The 21,131-nt window shown below is 38.5% G+C and overlaps 1 long non-coding RNA gene across 1 annotated transcript in view; it reads left to right on the forward strand.

The window, feature by feature from the left end:
- The window catches only part of LOC116485114 (uncharacterized), a 34,591-nt gene extending 24,675 nt beyond the window's left edge, over window positions 1-9,916 (forward strand). The window contains exon 3 of the long non-coding RNA XR_004252757.2: window positions 9,132-9,916. This is a non-coding gene — a long non-coding RNA (uncharacterized LOC116485114). The remainder of the gene's footprint in view (window positions 1-9,131) is intronic.
- Window positions 9,917-21,131: the final 11,215 nt, after the last annotated feature.

Below are 21,131 nucleotides of genomic sequence, written 5' to 3' on the forward strand. Positions count from 1 at the left end.
GGAAGCCAGGGTGGAGAAAACAGGACTGCTGAAATGAATAGTGGAGGAAAAAGAAATTGTTGCATAAGGGGATATAAAATATCCATGAACATTAACTGTTTCTGAGATGAAGTCATATGAAACAGTATTTTAACAAAAGTCTCTCCTTGCACCTGTTAATGTTTAACCTCTGCTGGGGTGGAGTCCAGCTGGACATATCTGCTGAGTGTAAATGGTTTTCTGGGTTTCCCATATGCTGTTTCTGTCTTAAGCTATTGATATTTGAAAGAAAAGGAAAAAAAAAAACCAACTTAACCCAAGCGTATGGAAGAAGCCTTGCTGTCTTTAATTACCTTGATGAAAAGTTCTGTCTTTTAGATAAATTTGACTGTAACAAAGGCTCTAAAAGCTCTCCCTTGCTCTGAAGATTGTTACTCACAGAGATGATAATTTAAATCTAAGGAATAATGCAAAATTTGGCCATGGCCACTCAACACAGACTCAAATTTGAATTGTCCCTATGTCTTCCTGGCACTTTAGTTCCTTGGTATAAATTAGAATGTGTTCTCAAAGGTTTTTCATTTTCCAAAAAAAAATATGTTTTTTTAATGAAAATCAATACTTTCTTTTCTTTTTTTATTATTATTATACTTTAAGTTCTAGGGTACATGTGCACAACGTGCAGTTTTGTTGCATATATATACATGTGCCATGTTGGTGTGCTGCACCCATTAACTCATCGTTTACATTAGGTATATCTCCTAATGCTGTCCCTCTCCCCTCCCCCCACCCCATGATAGGCCCTGGTGTGTGATGTTCCCCACCCTGTGTCCATGTGTTCTCATTGTTCAATTCCCACCTATGAGTGAGAACATGCTGTGTTTGGTTTTCTGTCCTTGTGACAGTTTGCTCAGAATGATGGTTTCTAGCTTCATCCATGTCCCCACAAAGGACATGAACTCATCCTTTTTTATGGCTGCATAGTATTCCATGGTGTATATATGCCACATTTTCTTAATCCAGTCTATCATTGGTGGACATTTGGGTTGGTTCCAAGTCTTTGCTATTGTGAATAGTGCCACAATAAACATACATGTGCATGTGTCTTTATAGCAGCATGATTTATAATCCTTTGGGTGTATGCCCAGTAATGGGATGGACAGCCAATATTTTCTTATTAAGCTCAAACCTCCAAGTGTAGTCATAGTACATTTGATGTAGATATGGTGGTTTTGTGCGTGTCACAATTTGGCAGTTATAAATTCATCACTGTCTGAAGTAGCACAATGAGGACAGTGTAAGGAATCCTTTGTTAAGGTTTGTTCTCTTCTTTCTTTAATGCCTCCTACATTGAACTGAACACCATTCCTGTTGATTTTACCTTCTTTTTCTTTTTTTGAGACAGAGTTTTGCTCTTGTTGCCCAGGCTGGAGTGCAATGGCACAATCTCGACTCACAGCAACCTCCGCCTCCTGGGTTCAAGCGATTCTCCTGCCTCAGCCTACCGAGTAGCTGGGTTACAGGCATTCACCACCATGCCCAGCTAATTTTGTGTTTTTAGTAGAGACAGGGTTCTCTATGTTGGTCAGGCTGGTCTCGAATTCCTGACCTGAGGTGACCTGTGGCCTCCCAAAGTGCTGGGATTACAGGCATGAGTCACGGAGGCCGGCTGATTTTACCTTCTAATGTCTTTTCTGCGCTTAGTCCCTAGCTTCTAATAGATTCCTCTTCTCTGTACTTATCCAATCCCTCCTTACTTTTTAAGTCTATTTGTCAAACTCCTGCCATAATAATCTTGTTCCTCTTTTATTTAAAACTGTCCAGCGGTTTTAATCACCTAGAGGATAAAGTCCATTCAAGACTTTCCATGCTTAGTCTACCTCCCTAGACCCATCTTTGCCCTCCCCATGCCCTGTAGTCTAAGCTCTTGGCACACCAGCTCTCTTAGAGTGTCTCTTCATTCTCTCGTGATTATCATCTCCATGTTTCTCTGCATACTGTTTCCTCTCCCCTTCACCTTTTTGTACACCAGATAAACTCTTACCCTTTGAGACCCAGCCCAAGCATTATCTCTATCGCTAAGCCATTACTTCCGCTTTCATCTTGTTTTTGCCTCTGTGCTAGCTTGGGTGGGATCTACAGACTATTTTCTAGTACAACCAGAAAGGTTGTGAAATAGTAAAATATTTTCACAGGCCCTGGAGTGCCAGCCTCAGGGACTTCCCGCCAGAACCTCCCAATGATGCAGCAATTAAAGGGTTATCACCTGCAATAGCAGGAGGCTTCCTAAACCCTTTTTGAACACTTTGGCCACTGTTCATTTAGGTTCAATGGTTAATATTTTCAGTTTTCCCATTGTTTACATTATGTTCCCACTCTTTGCAAGATTATCTGTTGCATTTCTCACTCTTCTGTCTCTCCTAAATTGTAGCTTCTCTGAAGGCAAGGATACAGTCTTTCTTTACCCACTCAGAATTCCCAGCACCCAGCCCAGAACCTGAAATAAAGTAGATGCTTAATAAATGTTGAATGAGAATGAGACAGTCTCTTGGGCTGGGGACAGGACACCAAAGAAATGATGCTGAAGAAATGATACTGACTTCTGATTGGCTCGGCACCTCTCCATACTGGTAGCAGTGGTTCCCAATGGGGTGATTTGGTCCCACCAGGGCACATTTGGCAATGTCTAGAGACAATTTTGTTGGTCACAATGAGGGGGTGGAGTGGGATGAGGGTTGAGGGTCGAGGTGCTAATGACACCTGGGGGGTAGGGGACAGCAACGCTGCTAAACACGTTACAATGCATAGGACAGCCCCTACAGCAGAGAATGATCTAGTCCAAAATGCCTCACAGCCTTGGCAGAAGTCTCCTTTCCTCTGTACTCCCCGACATGGGGGTCCCATCCTCTTCTTGGTCAATGCCGTTTTCTTTCCACTTTCCCCCATTCCGTGGTTCTAGTGAGTGTGCACACGGGAACGGAAGAAGAGTAATTCCTTTATTTTTGTCTCTCCACTTTTCCGTTCCTTTGCTGCCTTGGGGAGTTCCCCTATACCTGATTTCTGCCAGTTTCCTGACAAAGCTAAGGTTTCTCTATTTATATCCCTAAAAGTGAAGCTTTTCAAATATGTAAGATCTGAGGCTCACTGGCACAATATGGCATACTCAAGACAGGATTGAGGTCCGAGAGAGAGTCGTGAAAGAAAGAGGACACAGTCTCGATATTTGACTGTGTTTAAAAGACATCAAGGCACCCAGTGGAACATGGCAAAAAGGAGCTGCCAGTCAGTTTTGTTTATGTGGAACAAGCCAATTGTTTCCTCCCATGTGAGTGGCTGGTTTTGTTTTATCTTTATGTAGCCGCTATTCCTCCTTTTCCCCCACAGACCAACTAGAAGAAGTCATTCTTTTTGTGATCTTTGTTTTTTTTTTTTCCCTTCCAATGAACTCTTATTTTGCTGCATAGTATCAAAATATTTTCTTCAAAGACAATTTCCTTTAAAAATAAACTGTTATCAGAGAGAAGCTATGTTCACAGCTGGTAAAGGCATGATTAAATAATCACCGTATGGGGAATTGAAAAGCAATTTCATAATATAGCTTTAGACTCCAAAGAGAAAATCTAAGGAAACATTCCAGTTAGTTAAGAAAACTTTTAATCAAATGAAGTGTTTGAGCTCTATTTGGTTTTTGTGTGTGTGTTTTTTTTTTTTTTTTGGCAACTTTCTGTGTGTGCATGTTTTACTTGGTGAGAGTTTGTAAGAGGTTATCTTAATACAGTAATGGACTTCCTGAGAGTTTGGTTAACCTTCTAATTACATATAAAATAGCCTTCCAAATAGTTACAATAAATGTTTTAGACATAAATTTGACATGAGTCTGTATCTTTACTGCTAGTCTCTACTATAACTTTTTTTTGAAAAAAAAAATACCATTAATCTAAGAAGAAACAGAATATCTAAAGCAGAAACTCCTATATTGTTTATGTTCATAGAGTGACATAAACTCTTAGACTCTTCATGAGTAGTGACATTATGGAGAAGGAAACCCTACTTTTGAATAGAAAAAAAGCTGGAGCTTTGCCAAAGCCCAGCATGTAATTCCAGGAATCATCAAATCTCTCTGGGATTTAGTTTATCTCATCTATAGACTAGGTGCAACATGATCACCCTTCAGGTTTGTGCTACAACTAGAGCTTACCAATACAAAAGCCTCACCACAGTACATGCCAGGTTGGTAAACAATCGATAATTCAATAAACAATAGCTGTGATCAATACCTTGATTGTATAGGCAATTCAGACAACACTAGCTTTTTATGTAAAAGTTTCCTCTTTGAAACTAATAAAATATTAGAGTTACCAAAGAGATATTTGTAAAATACTTATCAGAATATCTAAGGCCCCAGATCAAAATATTCTAAGCTGGACAATAATTTTATGCCTATGTTTTGGGTCCAGTATGCATTGATTTTAGATGAGAATGCTTTGATTTTTTTTTTTTTTTTTTTTCATTGTCGGGTATGGAAATCCTGTACTAATACCAGATAGTAAAACAATTTACACAGCTGTAATTGTGAGACAATGTAAATTCCATCAGAAAATTGTATTTGAATGATTATAAATGTTATTCTATAATCGACCTAAGATTGTTAAATCATAAACTTAACTATGAAATTTAACACTATTTAAATATATTTAAAATAATATAGAATGTACCTTTTGAGCTTTTCAAATTTATGTATTTATTATTATTATTAATATTTTAGTGACAGGGTCTCATTCTGTTGCTCACACTAGAGTACAAGGCTACAATCATAGCTCATTGCAATCTTCAACTCCTCGGTTTAAACGATACTCCTTCCTCAGCTTCTGGAGTAGCTGGGACTACAGGTATATGCTGCCATGCCTGACTAATTAAAAAAAATTTGTAGAGATGGGGTCCTGCTATGTTGCCCAGGCTGTTCTCAAACTCCTGGTTTCAAATGATCCTCCTACATTGCCCAAAGTGCTGGGATTACAGATGTGAACCACTACACCTGGTCTCAAGTTGATTTAATTGTGTAAGATGAAAAATAATTGAAGTACTCTGTTTCATAAAGCTATATGATATCTTGAAAAAGAAATGACTTATAAAGATTTTTCCAAGTTCTGTGAAATGACTTTTTATTGTTCACATGTAGTTCAGAATATTTTAATATTTGGGTGTACAGTAAAATAATCAAAATTATACATTCTAAAAACATATTTTGAACTTCTATAACACAATTAACATGCTTTAGAACTGTGTTTGAGTGACTCATTCAGTAAGCCATTAAATCAGTTGACAAATACAGTATCGGAAATACCTTCCCAAAGCATATTTATCTATATTTTATTTCCTGTGAAAATTTGAAATTTAAGTACTTGTCATTTTGACATAAGCATATGTCATTTTTGTATTTATCTTAAAAAATTGTATTTAACATTTTGTAAAGACTTCCATTAGTATTAACCCAATAGAGCAAAATAATCAGAGAATGGAATTTTAATTAAACTCTTTTTTTTTTTTTTTTTTTACCTTTTATAGGAGTGCTATATCACACCTGTTTATGAGCTTTAGGTTGGAGGTACTTCAATGAAAAAAATAACCTTGTATCCACACACAACCTTATATGCACATAGGATTTTAAAACATGAGATGAGTTCCATTATGCAGCAAATGGCATTCTCTGATTCTAAAAATGGAAATAAAATCAGAATCAGTGACATGCAGATAAAGGGAATCAACCAAGTCTTCAAACTTATTGCTTTGTATTTTTGTCTTATGAACTTTGAATTGAACTTCTGCACAGGATCTGATCTGGATGAAATGTCATATCTGAGACTGATCCTTATCTCCTAAACGTTTCCTTTGTTTCTTTGATTCTTTGGGCTTTACCCTCTTATTTTATTGTGAGTGGCCCAGAGCTTTGATCTTGCAATAAGCTCTGGCTCGCAACACAAACCTTTGCTTTGCTATGACACACAGAAGGACATGGGTATACTCAGAAAATCTAAATAGACAAGAGGTTACTTCTTCTGTGGTTAGGGCTAAAGGTAAATGGGGTAACTTCAGAATTTATTGTCTCCCATTACATTATGGGAAACTAAAAATTCACACGGGTATTTTAACATTAAGAAAGCACACCTGTGAGAACAAGTTTGACGTACGGTATCTATCTGTTTCTCATTTCAGTTACAATAGTTTCTTGAGTTGTAAGAATTAAAACTTCCCCTTTTGTATTGTTGCAGACATAAAATATTTAGAACCATCTTTCAGATTTCAAATTCCTTTCTGGGTAAAAAAATTGTATTAAGATAGTTTTGAAGTTGTACAGTAAATAAAAATTGATTAATATACTGAGCACGAAGTATATCACACAAAGGTGCTTTTTAGCTGAAATATCAATTAGAAATGCACAATATATAATAAAATGGGAGTTATAAGTGTTTTGTTTGCAATTAATGTTTCATATGTTCTATTTTAAATTTTTCTTACATTAAGAAAAAAAGATGTATACAATTTTCTGAACCACATAGTTCGTTGTATCTACAGTATCAGACAATGTGTTAAAGAATCATCTACCAGAGGAACGTATTTAAGGCAGCAGACACCCTGGACATGTTAGATGTGTACAATGTACCTCTAAAATTATGAGTGTCATAAATAGAGTGTGTTGACAGACGACTCTAAAGATGCTTGAGGAGAACTTCAAAGGGTTTCTTTCTTCAGGAAGATCTACTAATAAGTTAATTATAAACATATAAGTATGGTTTTTAAAGTAATTTTCTTATTTTGTATGTCTTTGTTTAAGAAGAAAATGTTGAGCAGCAAGCTGGTCCCAGCCATATGACCATATTAGTGGCGAGTTTATCATCTTGAAATGGACACCAACACTTTTATGTCCCTCAAACTAAAAGCAGCTAAGAAATTGAATTCATATGCTTAATAAATGAGTAATTAGAATGGGAAAATTTTATTCACCAGCGTCAGACATTTCCCTCCTTCTACTACCAGTTTTCATTAAGTTTGAGAAAGTACAGCTGAAAGAGTCAGTTCAGATATACACTGGGAAACAACTCAAAACTGCTTTTCATTTTGAGTATTAGAGACTTTTGTTATCTTTATTTATAGTTTTACATACGTGCTCACTTTTTTTAAACTGGAACTCATCTGCTAGCTACTAAACAATCACTGAACTTTGTCCAGTGGGTTCACAACCTGAATTCAAGTTGTAGGTAATGTTTGTAATTCTAAAAATGCCAACATTTGTCATTGTGAATTATGTTTCCTTTAGGAAATTCCTTTACTAAAGAGAGGCAGTCATTTTTGACACTAATCAGATGCCTCTGTGCTGACCCTCTTGCTGAATGAGGCCAGGCTTTCTAGGTTATTAGTATTTAAAAAGAAATAACCACTCAGTGTAGCATTTCAGTAAATAATGACCTACAAGACCTATTAGGCATATTCCACAATTTTTCCCACCCACAGCAATGATTAACTTAGAAAACGTTACAGAGCTTTTCTGGTGTCAGCTGAGCAGGGGCTTGTGGTTCTTCATTCACATTTTTCACTTAATCCCATGGCTTTGAATTCTTTCCCTTGTAAGTTCCTATATATAAAGATTAGAAACTGCTTCTGGCTATGCAGAATTACATGCTTTTAGATGAAATTCAATCCATTGTAAAAAATTCTGTTCAGAGCAACACTATTTATTCCTTGTTGGATTTGGATGACACAGAGAAGAACTGGGAACAGAAATTATGTTACCCAATTTTAATAAGCTGTAGCAGTAATTTTGAGAAAGACTAGAAAAATTAAACACTGGTGAGTTTATTTAAGCCTTTTAAAGAAAAAAAAAAAAAGGAAATACCAGAAGATAATTAAAAGTGCAGAGCTAACTTTTCCTCTGGAATGTCTTTGGCTTGCCTTCCTTTTATATAGATTATGTCATAGCGGAGGTTGGGGATTGAAAAAGAATTTTTGGTATTTAAGGAAGTGATGGGTTTTTGTGATTCTTAATACACATCTTTGCATAAAACAGGTTGAAATAAATCTTTAACAGTGAAGAAAGAAAAATGTTTGTATCTCATGAGCTGTTGGAAATTTTCTTCTTGCCTCTTTTCCAAATATAATAGGTTAAAACGTGGAGAATTTCTGAAAAGTGATTACTGTTTCCCGAATGATTGATCTGACCACATATAGACCAGACAGGGGACTCCTCTCTGAGCTTTGAGATGGGACTCTAGATATTTGGCTGCAGAAGACTAAAGAAGCAAAAACAATGGGGCTTGGGATGGGGAGGTGGGGTGTCTACAAGTCAGTTATGGAGGAAAATGCCAAACACATATTTCGCTGGTTCATATAGCAGGATTAACATTTTTGTTCCTCGTGGGGCACAGGCATAAATCCTTAGAGAATCTCAGCAAAATCTGTTGAAGGGTCACTTGAACTTAAAGGTAACAAATTCTTGGGGTCTTTGAGTTATATATTTTTACGTACTTGTGCCCTTTTCAACTAACAGAAAGGGCAAAATACCCACAGAGACCTCCTTTATTGTTCTCTGTGCCCTCCTCTGCCTTTCACATCTTATTTTCCTCCCAGATGTGTTTAGCATATTCGTGTTTTGGTTTGTGTAAATGAGCCACATCTCAAAGTCGTCATGACCCCCCGACTTCTGAATCTACTCTTAATGGATAACCCTTACTTCCTCACTTCCCAATCTGCCCCCTTAAAACATTTGCAGCTTCACTGTGTTTAACATTAGCATTGGATGGTTCTCAGGATTCATTCAAAGATGGGAAATGAGTTTTTTTTTTTTTAATTGACTTGGCTGGAAGGTGCTCATATAGAAAGGATGCTGGGAACAGCAAATGAGCAGACATCCTAGGGAAGTGAGGTAATCGCACTAGGCAGAGGGTGGTTCCGGAAGGTCCCACTCGGAGTGGGCTTCAGTGTTACACAGACTGACTCTCCAGTCCTTGGCTGAGTGCCTGATAAGAGAAAGGGCTTTGTAAATATGTAACCCCTTTCCCTATGTGCCCCTCTCATCCCCACTAAGTATTATTGACTGACTCTTGTCCTGAAAGACTTTTTTTTTTTTTGGAACTAATTTTTTTTTTTTTTTTTTCAAGAGCATGGCTTCATTGAGCTGAGACCCAAGCTTCTCTGACAAACTGTTGAGGAAACTGGAAATGATCAACTAAAGAATATAGATCGCTGAGTCTGATGTTGTACGAAACTCATAATACCTGACTGGGAAAAAACAAACAAACAAACAAACAACAACAAAAAAAATGTATGAAAAGTGAGTGTCACCAGAAAGAACACAGAATGGTGAGCCTTGAGAAGGCAGGTCTGTGACTGTTGCGTGCACCACCACATCCCTAGGGTGGTGGGTGCTTGGGCGTGCTTACTGAATGAATTCTCTTGCAAGATACCGTTGCCAAGTCTTCAGCTTGTTCCTTTCCAATGTCATTTGTATTAAGCCTGAAATTTGCTTTGAAATCACAGGAAGAAAGACTCTATATAAACTAAATGGCCATTGTTTTCACTAATATTGTTATGTCACACCCAATCCCTAATCCCTCCCAGACAACAATTGAACCAAAGCAATATCAGTCACGTGATGCCTGAGGTCAAGTGAGTTCACCTCCCTGCCTGTAGCCCAGCATCATGTAAACCACTAAAATAAAGGCAAAGACATCTAGTATTTCTCTGGAGGCACACGCTTAATAAAAACACAACTGAGGTGAGGAGGCTCAGAGAGAACATTGCTCGATTTCCTACATAGGAGTAAGTTATGCTCAGACACAGACCCAGTCTCCTGCAAATTTCTTTTTTGTTTTTTTGAATGAAATTAAGAGAAAAAGGATTTTAGGCTTCCAGTTTGCTGTGGAGAGCGAGAGTCCGGCCTCACGTGCACAAGATGATTTCCTTTCTTTCTTTCTTTCTTTCTTTCTTTCTTTCTTTCTTTCTTTCTTTCTTTTTCTTTCTTTCTTTCTTTCTTTCTTTTTCTTTTTCTTCTTTCTTTCTTTCTTCTTTCTTTCTTCTTTTTTTAATAAAGTAAGCACATTTAATGGAAATACATTTAATAGAAGGTAAGGGTAGATTTGGAAACTTAAAATTCTTGCTAACTCTTAACCACACCTGGGTTAGTAGCATCTGGACTGCCATTACAGCCTTCTAACTAACATTTCCACATCCTTTCTCATGCCTTCCATTTACACCCAACTCCATTTATTCACAGCATTTATCCATTTGTCCATTTATCCATTTATCCAACTTCATTTATCCACAGCATTCAGAATAGTTTTTTAAAAATAAAAATATTTTATTTGTTTATTTATTTTTAATTATACTTTAAGTTCTGCGGTACATGTGCAGAACGTGCAGGTTTGTTACATAGGTATACATGTGCCATGGTGGTTTGCTGCACCCATTAACCCGTCATCTACATTAGGTATTTATCCTAATGCTATCCCTCCCCTAGCCCCCTACCCCACAACAGGCCCCAGTGTGATGTTCCCCACCCTGTGTCCATGTGTTCTCATTGTTCAACTCCCACTTATGAGTGAGAACATGTGGTGTTTGGTTTTCTGTTCCTGTGCTAGATTGCTGAGAATGATGGTTTCCAGCTTCATCTATGTCCCTCCAAAGGACATGAACTCATCCTTTTTTATGGCTGCATCATATTCCATGGTGTATATGTGCCACATTTTCTTTATCCAGTCTATCATTGATGGGCATTTGGGTTGGTTCCAAGTCTTTGCTATTGTGAACAGTGCCGCAATAAACATACATGTGCATGTGTCTTTATAGTAGAATGATTTATAATCCTTTGGGTATATACCCAGTAATGGCATTGCTGGGTCAAATGGTATTTCTAGTTCTAGATCCTTGAGGAATCGCCACACTGTCTTCCACAGCAGTGGAACTAATTTACGCTCCCACCAATAGTGTAAAAGCATTCCTATTTCTCCACATCCTCTCCAGCATCTGTTGTTTCCTGACTTTTTAATGATCGCCATTCTAACTGGCGTGAGATGGTATCTCATTGTGGTTTTGATTTGCATTTCTCTAATGACCAGTGATGATGAGCTTTTTTTCATATGTTTGTTGGCTTCATTAAGGTCTTCTTTTGAGAAGTGTCTGTTCATATCCTTCATCCACTTTTTTATGGGGTTGTTTGGTTTCTTCCTTGTAAATTTGTTTAAATTCTTTGTAGATTCTGGATATTAGCTCTTTGTTAGATGGATAGATTGCAAAATTTTTCTCCCATTCTGTAGGTTGCCTGTTCACTCTGATGATAGTTTCTTTTGCTGTGCAGAAGATCTTTAGTTTAATTAGATCCCAATTGTCAATTTTGGCTTTTCTTGCAATTGCTTTTGGTGTTGTAGTCATGAAGTCTTTGCCCATGCCTGTGTCCTGAATTGTATTGCCTAGGTTTTCTTCTAGGGTTTTTATGGTTTTAGGTCTTACGTTTAAGTCTTTAATCCATCTTGAGTTAATTTTGTATAAGGTGTAAGGAAGGGGTCCAGTTTCAGTTTTCTGCATATGGCTAGCCAGTTTTCCCAACACCATTTATTAAATGGGAAGTCCTTTCCCCATTGTTTGTTTTTGTCAGGTTTGTCAAAGATCAGATGGTTGTAGATGTGTGGTGTTATTTCTGAGGCTTCTGTTCTGTTCCATTGGTCTATATATCTGTTTTGGTGCCAGTGCCATGCTCTTTTGGTTACTGTAGCCTTGTAGTATAATTTGAAGTCAGGTAGTGTGATGCCTCCAGCTTTGTTGTTTTTGCTTAGGATTGTCTTGGCTATACTGGCTCTTTTTTTGGTTCCATATGAAATTTAAGGCAGTTTTTTTCTAATTCTGTGAAGAAACTCAATGGTAGCTTGATGGGGATAGCATTGTACCTATAAATTACTTTGGGCACTATGGCCATTTTCATGATATTGATCTTCCTATCCATGAGCATGGAATATTTTTCCATTTGTTTGTGTCCTCTCTTATTTCCTTGAGTGGTGGTTTGTAGTTCTCCTATCTGTCTCATCGGAAACGCTGAAACCCAGACACAGCACCAGCGTCTAGGTGAGTTTATGCTGAATTTTGGTAATCTTGGGGCAAGTGAGAGACAATAAATTTTGAGCCTCATAAAAGTAGACTAGCATCGATGAAACCTCTATGTGCTTGTATTTCAGACTTTAGAGGGAGAAAAGGAAGTGCTCTTATATGTCCCCACATATTGACGAGAAGTTTATTTCTCAGTATAATATGCCACTAGTTCTTCATGTTTTTCACTCATACGTAGGACAGGACCCATTGATTATGGGTCAGGCAGTGGCCAGACAGACATGATTCCTACCTTCCTGGAGTTCATATGTAAGCATTGAAACAGTTATCAATTAGCAAATAAGAACAATTGAAATTCTATCTTCAGTAGCTAAAAACCACTTAACAATAATAACAAGGAGGAGGAGGAAAAAGAAAACAAAAGGAGAAAGACAAAAGGTTTCAAGAAAATAAAACATAAGTTATAAACCAAGAACAAACAAAAAAGAAACCCAGGGACCACGTGCTCAGTGCTCCTTCCCGTGATGAGACTGCTACCCTGGTGAGAGCAAGGCTACTGAACCTACCTACATAGTAACCAGGGCCAGTGGAAGACTTCCTGCTTTCCATGCTTTTCCACTCCATGCCCAGCAGAAGGGAGGGCAGAGGCCACTCATGATGAAAGAAGGTCCTATCCTGCTCATGCCTTGTTCTTCCAAATGCTTGTCCCTTTGAGAAAGGACCACTCATATCTATAGCAGTACTTGAGACATAGCTAGCAACGAGAAAAAGTATGCAGCATAAATTAATAAAAGTATTGTCCAAGTAGTAAGTCAAATGCCTTCCAGGTCAGGCAGAAAATACAGGCAAGTAGAGTGGCTGGTGTGGTGAGTGGCGTACAAGTTGGGGGCTAAGGAGCAGTGTGGGCCCCCTTTCAAGGGGCGGCAGCAGCTTAGCTCCAAGGGAGTATCACCAGGAGGAGAACATTGGTCCAGTATTGCTCAATCTTCTTATTTTGCAAGAGGAGCCAGAAATCTAGACTTTTGTGTGAAATCTCATTACCAAACAATGTCATTTAAAAATTTTGTGTTGCTATTGCTATTTTTAAAACACTGTGAGGACCAGACAAACGTATCTGTGGTCCAGATGTGGCCCCAATCTGCTAGTTTACAGCTCTAGCATAGCTGAAAACAACAGAGGCTGTACTGGGGGAAACACCTCGACAAAGAAAATAATTGTGGGAAAGTTATTTTCAGTTCATATTCATGAATATTCATGAATTCTTTTGGTTTATGTCACTTTGTGACTAGGCTAGATGTTGAGAGATGTGAGGCAATATCATGGGGTTCTCTGTACAGAGGGTCTCTGTTGGCCTTCTGTAGCCTTGTCTGAGCAGGTACATGAGTCCTTTCGTTAGCTCCAGCATGCTAGAAATCTCCTTAGGGTGACTGTTTGTGTTTAATTCATCTGAATGAATGAAGCAAGTGTAAAATACTTTTATGTGGGTCTTTCTATGCAGTGATCAATGTGAGGACAAACTGGGCCATGCTCTGAGAATGATCCTAACAGGCAGCAGTCCCTGACTTCTGGATTTGGCTTGCTCACATTGGGCATAAATATGTTTAATTATAAGTCATGGAGGGGTGAAGAACAGAGGCCTGATATCACTCTGGGAAATAAGAAAAAATGGGCCTTGCATCCCAGCCAGTATAGAGCAAATTTTCAGGGTGTGACCTGCAGAGAACATCTGTGACCTTCTTTATTTCAGAAGTTCCAGGAGGAGGCTATGGCTCTGGCTGCCACCACCGGTTGAGCTGGTCAGCAGGAAGCTTGACGTGCCAGAAAAACAAGGGAGGGAACAAGAAAGGCATTTTTCCAACTTATCCAGATGCCTCGGAACCTAGAGTTGATTGGCTGAAGAGAACTGATTTGAATGAGTCTATCTTTACTGGTCTACATTAGATACGGTAGGCTACATGATGCTATAACAAACAAACTCCCAAATCTCAGTGGCTTAACATGGTAAAAGTTTATTCTTCTGCTTACACAAAGTCCATTGCGTGCTCAAAGGGTAACTTCTGTGGGACTCTCCTTCAATCCCATAGATTCTGGGATCCAGCTGCTTCCCTCAAGGGCCTCGGCTCTTCCCTGGGCTTTCTCTGCAGTCCCTCTGGTGGGATAAACAAAGAGGGAGGATTAATTGGCATGTTTTGGAGCCAGGCCTAGGAATGGCAATCTTTGCTTCTGTCACATTTTGTTGTCCAGAACTTAGTCACATGGGAAGCTGTTTACCCTGGAGGAGGAAACAATCTGTGTGAACATATAGCCATCCTGATACACCACCTATTGACTGTCTGAGCAGAGAAGGGAGAATTATGTCAACATGTTCCTCTCCCCCTCCCTCCCTTTCTCCCTCTCTCTCCCTTAATCTTAATTTTAAATTTAATTTTAATTATTTTCTTGTACCTTAATTTTTTTTTCTGTCATGCTGATTATGACTGGCCAACCACAAAAACAGTGAGCCCAACTGATAATAAGCTGGTAGCCTGGCTTTTCCTGAGGTTGGTCTTTACATATCAGGAAAGAAGCCTGAAGGTCTCATGCATCTTGGAGCACAAGAGCAAATTTGTCTGTAATTAGCCTATGGCTAATTTCTCACTTCTAGGGATGGAGCTGTTATCAAAGAACTCCCATCCTTCTCCTTAGTTAAGTCTAAACTCCTAAGAGCACATAGACCGATATAAGATGTATGCAAACCAGTCCAATTAAATATTCACATAGGTTCCTTTACTTGATTTCTTCCATTTCCATGACTGAAACAAATAATTTAGTTTGCTAATTCTTTGCACTTTCAAAGTAGCTTCGATCAGAGGACCTAATGGTAGTTTACAAATAGTTAAGTCATTACAGTCATTCTAATGAGTTTTTGAAGTAGTTGAGCCAAACATCAAATTTCTTTAGCTTATAGGGGAGACACTGAATCACAGAAGAGTTAAGAAATTTGTTCACATTCACTGTCACAAATAATTATTATTGCCAGAAGTTCCTAGGGCTTTTAATCATAATTTCACAATCTTATCAGCTATAAGCTAATAGTTGATGAGACCAAATCAGAATTTGCATTTAACCCTCTTACATTACTCCTGAAAAAATTAAAGTATATTTATGTTTCATGTATTTTAAAATATGCATTTTTGGATCACTACCACTAAAATTAAAGGTCCTTTGTCCTAATTCAGAAATGATTGGAACATATATTTAAAGAGATTACTCTATCCAAGACAAGGTTTGAAAGTTACTAGGTTATGTTAGATGTCCAAGGAAGTGGGACCTCCCAGTTTGTGAATCTGCTTCATGGGGAGTGTTTGTTCCTATGAAACAAGCCTAAACAATATGCCTGACCTATGAATGCAGTTAACAGAGTATCAGTGCAAGGTGGTGTTCTTAACACAAACAGCTTATATGGGCCGGCAATGATATACTAGCCAAGTAGGTGAAAAATGACTTTTTAATGCACCCTATATAGAATTGTTATGTAATAAAGATAGACTGTCAAGTGGGCTTAAAGTGACATTTTGTGGGAGGGTTTATTGGCCAGATGCAGTGAATCTGAGATCAATTAATTTTGCTTTGAAGTTTGTTCTTGATCCAGATCTTCAATAAGAAGGTAGTTTCCAAGTCACTGGTCTGTGAACACTGCTTGTGATTAATTACCCTTTTATAATCTTAGGAATTCTGTTCTTTGCTATATTTTGAATAACTCAGACTCCATGGGGAGTTGTATTTTGGCTGGTATATTTGGAACTGCTAATAAACACCTACTTCCTGTTTTTCTTACTACTGTGTATAGCAAATTGTAAAATTACTTGTATTGCCATCTCTGTTTCTTGTGTGTTTAACCAGCTCTGATTTATGTTGTGGGATAATCTGCATCAAAGAGTCTTTGCCAAAAAATTTCTCATAGCTTCAAAATGTAAGATACTGTGTCTTACTATTGCAATGTAAACTTGAATAATGATAGAGAAAATATTCCATTTCATCAGCACAGAAAAATTAGAATTTTAGTATCTTGAGCCACAAATAACTCTTGGAAAGAAGTTTAGTGTATTTTTATTTTTTTACATATGTTTCTAAGATCATTAATTTTATTCTTTTATGGAGACATGTGATGGAATAGAAAAGATGTTTCTGTTTTCCTTTTAGTGTAAATTTTCCTGCTTAAGTCTTAACAGTATATTAAACCAGTAATAAGTATTGGTTACTCATAAAAAATTTTTAATTTGAAAAACACTCTGGTTGTTTTTGTTGCTTACTTTAGGCTGTCTGGAACTGAGACCTCCAGCTTCTGTTGTGTAGGCTGCAAGCTCATGTCTAAGTCTGGGAAGCTGCTAGCTTAGAATAGCTCAGGGATTCCCATGGAGGAAGAGGCCCCTGGAGAAAATCAGTTCTGGTCTCGCGCTAGCCCTGAGAGGAGGGAACTATCCTTTGCCTTCCAAGCCCAGAGTGCTATTGAGTGAATGATCAACAAATATTCATTCTCCTTCACTTATAGAGAAGTATGGAGGGTTAATGAGTTACTGGTGCCCTGGAATCTCTACTCTTTTCCTACTCTCCCACCAGAGCTCCAGGTTATGTTCCTGCAGACCCAAGCAGGAACAGAAGTGTTGAAAGTGATATAAGATGCGGCATAGACACAGCCTATGAAGGCAGCACTACATTGGCTGTGGAGGAGTACTAGTCTTAGACCTGGGCAAATACGTGTCTTTTCCAGATGCCTGCTTTAGAGGATGCTGCTTGGACCCTCCTCTGCTTGTACCCCTGTATTAAGTCAGGGTTCCCTAGAGACACAGAATCAGATTATATATATAATACATATATATATCATATATATATAATCTGTGTGTATACATGTATATTTTATACGTAATATATAAATATAAAATGTACTATATAAAATATATTATATATAAAATATATTTTATATGTAATTATATATATAGTATATATAAAACCTGTGTGTCTACATACACATATATATACATACACGCAGTGATATATATGTGACACACATATATAACATATATCTGTGTGTACACATGGGCGTGCATGCACGCGCACACACACACACACAGTTTGTTAGCCATTGTGGAGACTGAAAATTCCCACGATCTTCCGTCTGCAAGTTGGAAACCTAGGAAAGCTGATGTATAATTCAGTCCCAGTGTGAAGGCCTGAGAACCGGGGGAGCTGATGGTGTAAATCCCAGTCTGAGGACCAGAGAAGATAAGATGAGATGTCCCAGGTAAGCAGACAGGAAAAAAGGGCAAATTCCTCCTTCCTCTGCCTTTTGTCCTCTTCAGGCCCTCATGGATTGGATGATTCCCACCCACGCTGGGGAGAGGAAGCTACTGAGTCCACCCATTCAAATGCTGACCTCACCCAGAACTCCCTCCCAGACACACCCAGAAAGACTGTTTAATCTGGGCACTCTGTGGCCACTCAAGATAACACATAATGTTAACCATCACAGACTCTAACCCATGGGGCAAAAGGTGCTTGTGGCATTAAGAAGTGTCCACCCAGAGCTCACGCCCAATCCCTCCATAATGTGAGTCCTAGGACTACAGAATTCCTGTCCAAATGACCATAGTACTTCTTCCAGGGCTTGTGAAGACCTCTTTCCTCATCCATCCTCCCGAGGGGTGGCTTAGAGGTGGCCTGGGGTGACCAGTGTGTGTGTGTGCGTGTGTGTGTGTGTTGGAAGGATGGAGCTTGGACATGAGGGATGGGGTGTCCACACACATGCACCTCAGGTTCTTACATACAAGATGGAGCCAGCGGTGGGAACACAGGGAGTAGACCAATGCTTGATGCCTTCATTCATTGTCTGTCCTGGCTAAGAGATGCCAGGGGCCAACCTGCTGTGCACTAAGAGGGGATGGAGCTTAAAAGCCTAATGATTCTCCCACGTTTTTCTCTTCTGCTTCTGCTCCATGTCTTCCACCATGTCTGAAGCTCCTAACTTACCATTCTCATGTTTTCACCTACCACCTCTCTGCAGTTGACTTCCCAAGACATCCTTCTAACCTCTCCTCATCAAACTCCAAATTTCTCTGTGCAACTGCCTGCTTGTTTTCTCTTCATGGAGGTCCCACCAGTGCCTCAAATGCAACGTGGTTAACACTAGAATAAAAATCAAAATCTCCCACAGCCACCTCTTATTTTTGAGGTCTTTGCTTTGGTTAATCACACCAACTTCCATAATTATCTAGGCAGCTGTATTCAGAAACCAGTTTTGACTCCTCTCTCTTATCCATTGCCCTCATTGAATTGATTCCAAATTAATTAGTGATGTCTAAATGTGAAATAGGATGCGATTGTGCAAATCTCCTGTTTACTTTCCTTCTCATGGCTGCTGCCTCTTGGAGGTTTCATGGCTGCTCACTAGGAAGACTTTCCAACTCCCCACTTCCTCCTGCTTCCTCTCTACCTCCCCACACAACCCAGCTAGACTCATCTTCTTACAGCGTAGAAGCACTCATATCACCCTCCTGCTCAAGACCCTAAAAGCAGCCTCATTAGCTGATCTGATTAAGTAAAAACTCCTTAGCCAGTTATGTAATTTTTCATGTTTCCATGTGACTTTATGACACAGATATTCTGTATCTCCCATGAAACCATTGTGATTCAGCAAGATTTATTTAAAATAATACCGAGAAACCTCTCAACTTTAGTGAATATTTTTTCTTTCTATTCTTTTAACGCTTTTTAAATCGTATAATATTTCAGGTAGATAAGGACTGGGAATAATATGATGAGCAGTGTGTATGCACCATTCAGCTTTTTCAAACCCCAACATTATGTTGTATTTTTTTAGACCTTTCTTTTCTTTTAATTTTTATTTTAGGTTTGGGGATACATGTGGAGGTTTGTTACATAGATAAACACATATCACGAGGGTTTATTGTTACATCGCCCAGGTATTAAGCTCAGTACCCAATAGTTACCTTTTCTGCTTCTCTCCCTCCTCTCACCTTCCCCCCAAGTAGACCCCACCGTCTGCTGTTTTCTTCTTTGTGTTTATAAGTTCCTATCATTTAATTCCCACTTATAAGTGAGAACATGCAGTATTTGGTTTTCTGTTCCTGCATTAATTTGCTAAGGATGATAGCCTCTAGCTCCATCCATGTTCCTGCAAAAGACATGATCTCATTCTTTTTTTGTGGCTGCATAATATTTTATGGTGTATATGTCGCACATTTTCTTTATCCAGTCTGTTATTGACAGGCATTTAGGTTGATTCTATGTCTTTGCTATTGTGAACAGTGTTGCAGTGATCATTTGCGTGTATGTGTCTTCATGGTAGAATGCTTTATATTATTCTGGGTATATAAGCGGTAATGGGTTGGATGGGTTGAATGATGGCTCTGCTTTCAGCTCCTTGAGGAATCACCAAACTGCTTTCCACAATGGTTGAACTAATTTATAGTCCCACCAGCAGTGTATATGGGTTCCCTTTTCTCTTCAGCCTTACCAGCATCTGTTATTTTTTGTCTTTTTAGTAATAGCTATTCTGATTGGTGGTGGTATCTCATTGTGGTTTTGATTTGCATTTCTCTAATGATCAGTGATACTGAGCTTTTTTTCCTGTGCTTGTTGGCTGCATGTATGTTTTCTTTTGAGAAGTGTCTGTTCATGTTCTTTGCCCACTTTTTAATGGGGTTGTTTTTCTCTTGTAAATCTGTTTAAGTTTCTTGTAGATGCTGGATATTAGACCCTTGTTAAATGCATAGTTTCTCCCATTCTGTAGGTTGTCTGTTTACTCTGTTGATAGTTGCTTTTACTATACAGAGCTCTAAAGTTGAATAACATTCCATTCGTCTTTTTTTTAACTTTTGTTGCAATTGCTTTTGCTGTCTTTGTCGTGAAATCTTTGCATATTCCTAGGTTCAGGATGGTATTGCCTAGGTTGCCTTCCAGGATTTTTATAGTTTTGAGTTTTATATTTAACTCTTTAATCCATCTTGAGTTGATTTTTGTATATGATGAAAGGAAGGGGTCCAAGCTTCACCCTTCTGCATATGGTTAGCCAGTTATCCCAGCACCGTTTATTGAATGGTGTCTTTTCCCCATTGCTTGCTTTTGTCAGCTTTGTCAAAGATTAGATGGTCATAGATGTGCAACCTTATTTCTGGGCTGTTTATTCTGTTCCATTGGTCTATGTGTCTGTTTTTGTACCAGTACAGTTTTGGTTACTGTAGCCTTTTAGTATAGTTTTGGTCACTGCAGCCTCGTAATATAGTTTGAAGTCAGGTAAAGTGATTCCTCCAGCTTTGTTCATTTTGCTTAGGACTGCCTTGACTATTCGGGCTCTTTTTTGGTTCCATATAAATATTAAAATAATTTTTTCTAGTTCTGGAAGAATCAGACCTTTCTTTTTTAAAATCCAAGAAATAAAACTTCACTGAGTAGAGGCTGCTGGGTACCTCAGTTCCACTTTCCTCACTCCCCTTTTCTCTCCCAGAGACAATTAATATCTTGAATCCAGTATTTATCCCTAACATACGTAAGTTTATACTGCATACTTGTATATCCAAAACTATATTTCATTGCTTTTCCGGTTTATAAACTTAATATAAAAGTCATAAGTGGCTGGGCGTGGTGGCTCACACCTGTAATCCCAGCACTTTGGGAGGCCAAGGTGGGTGGTTCACTTGAGGTCAGGAGTTCAACATGGTGAAACCCCATCTCTACTAAAAATACAAAAATTAGCCAGGTTTGGTAGCGCATGCCTGTAATCCCAGCTACTTGGGAGGCTGAGGCAGGAGAATGGCTTGAACCCGGGAGGCAGAGGTTGCAGTGAGCCGAGATCGCGCCACTGCACTCCAGTCTGGGTGATAGAGCAAAACTCCGTCTCAAGAAAAAAAAAAAAAAAAAAAGTCATAAGTTAGCAATTGGTTTGCTCTACATATTGTTTTGCAGCTTTATCCATGTTTATTTCACTTAGCAACTTTAAGATATTTCACTACATGAATATTCCACAATTTATTTATTCATTTCCTTTTGACAGACATTTGTGTTGT

Source organism: Hylobates moloch, unplaced genomic scaffold (genome assembly GCF_009828535.3).
Source record: "Hylobates moloch isolate HMO894 unplaced genomic scaffold, HMol_V3 SCAFFOLD_16, whole genome shotgun sequence".
Classification (NCBI taxonomy): Eukaryota; Metazoa; Chordata; class Mammalia; order Primates; family Hylobatidae; genus Hylobates; species Hylobates moloch.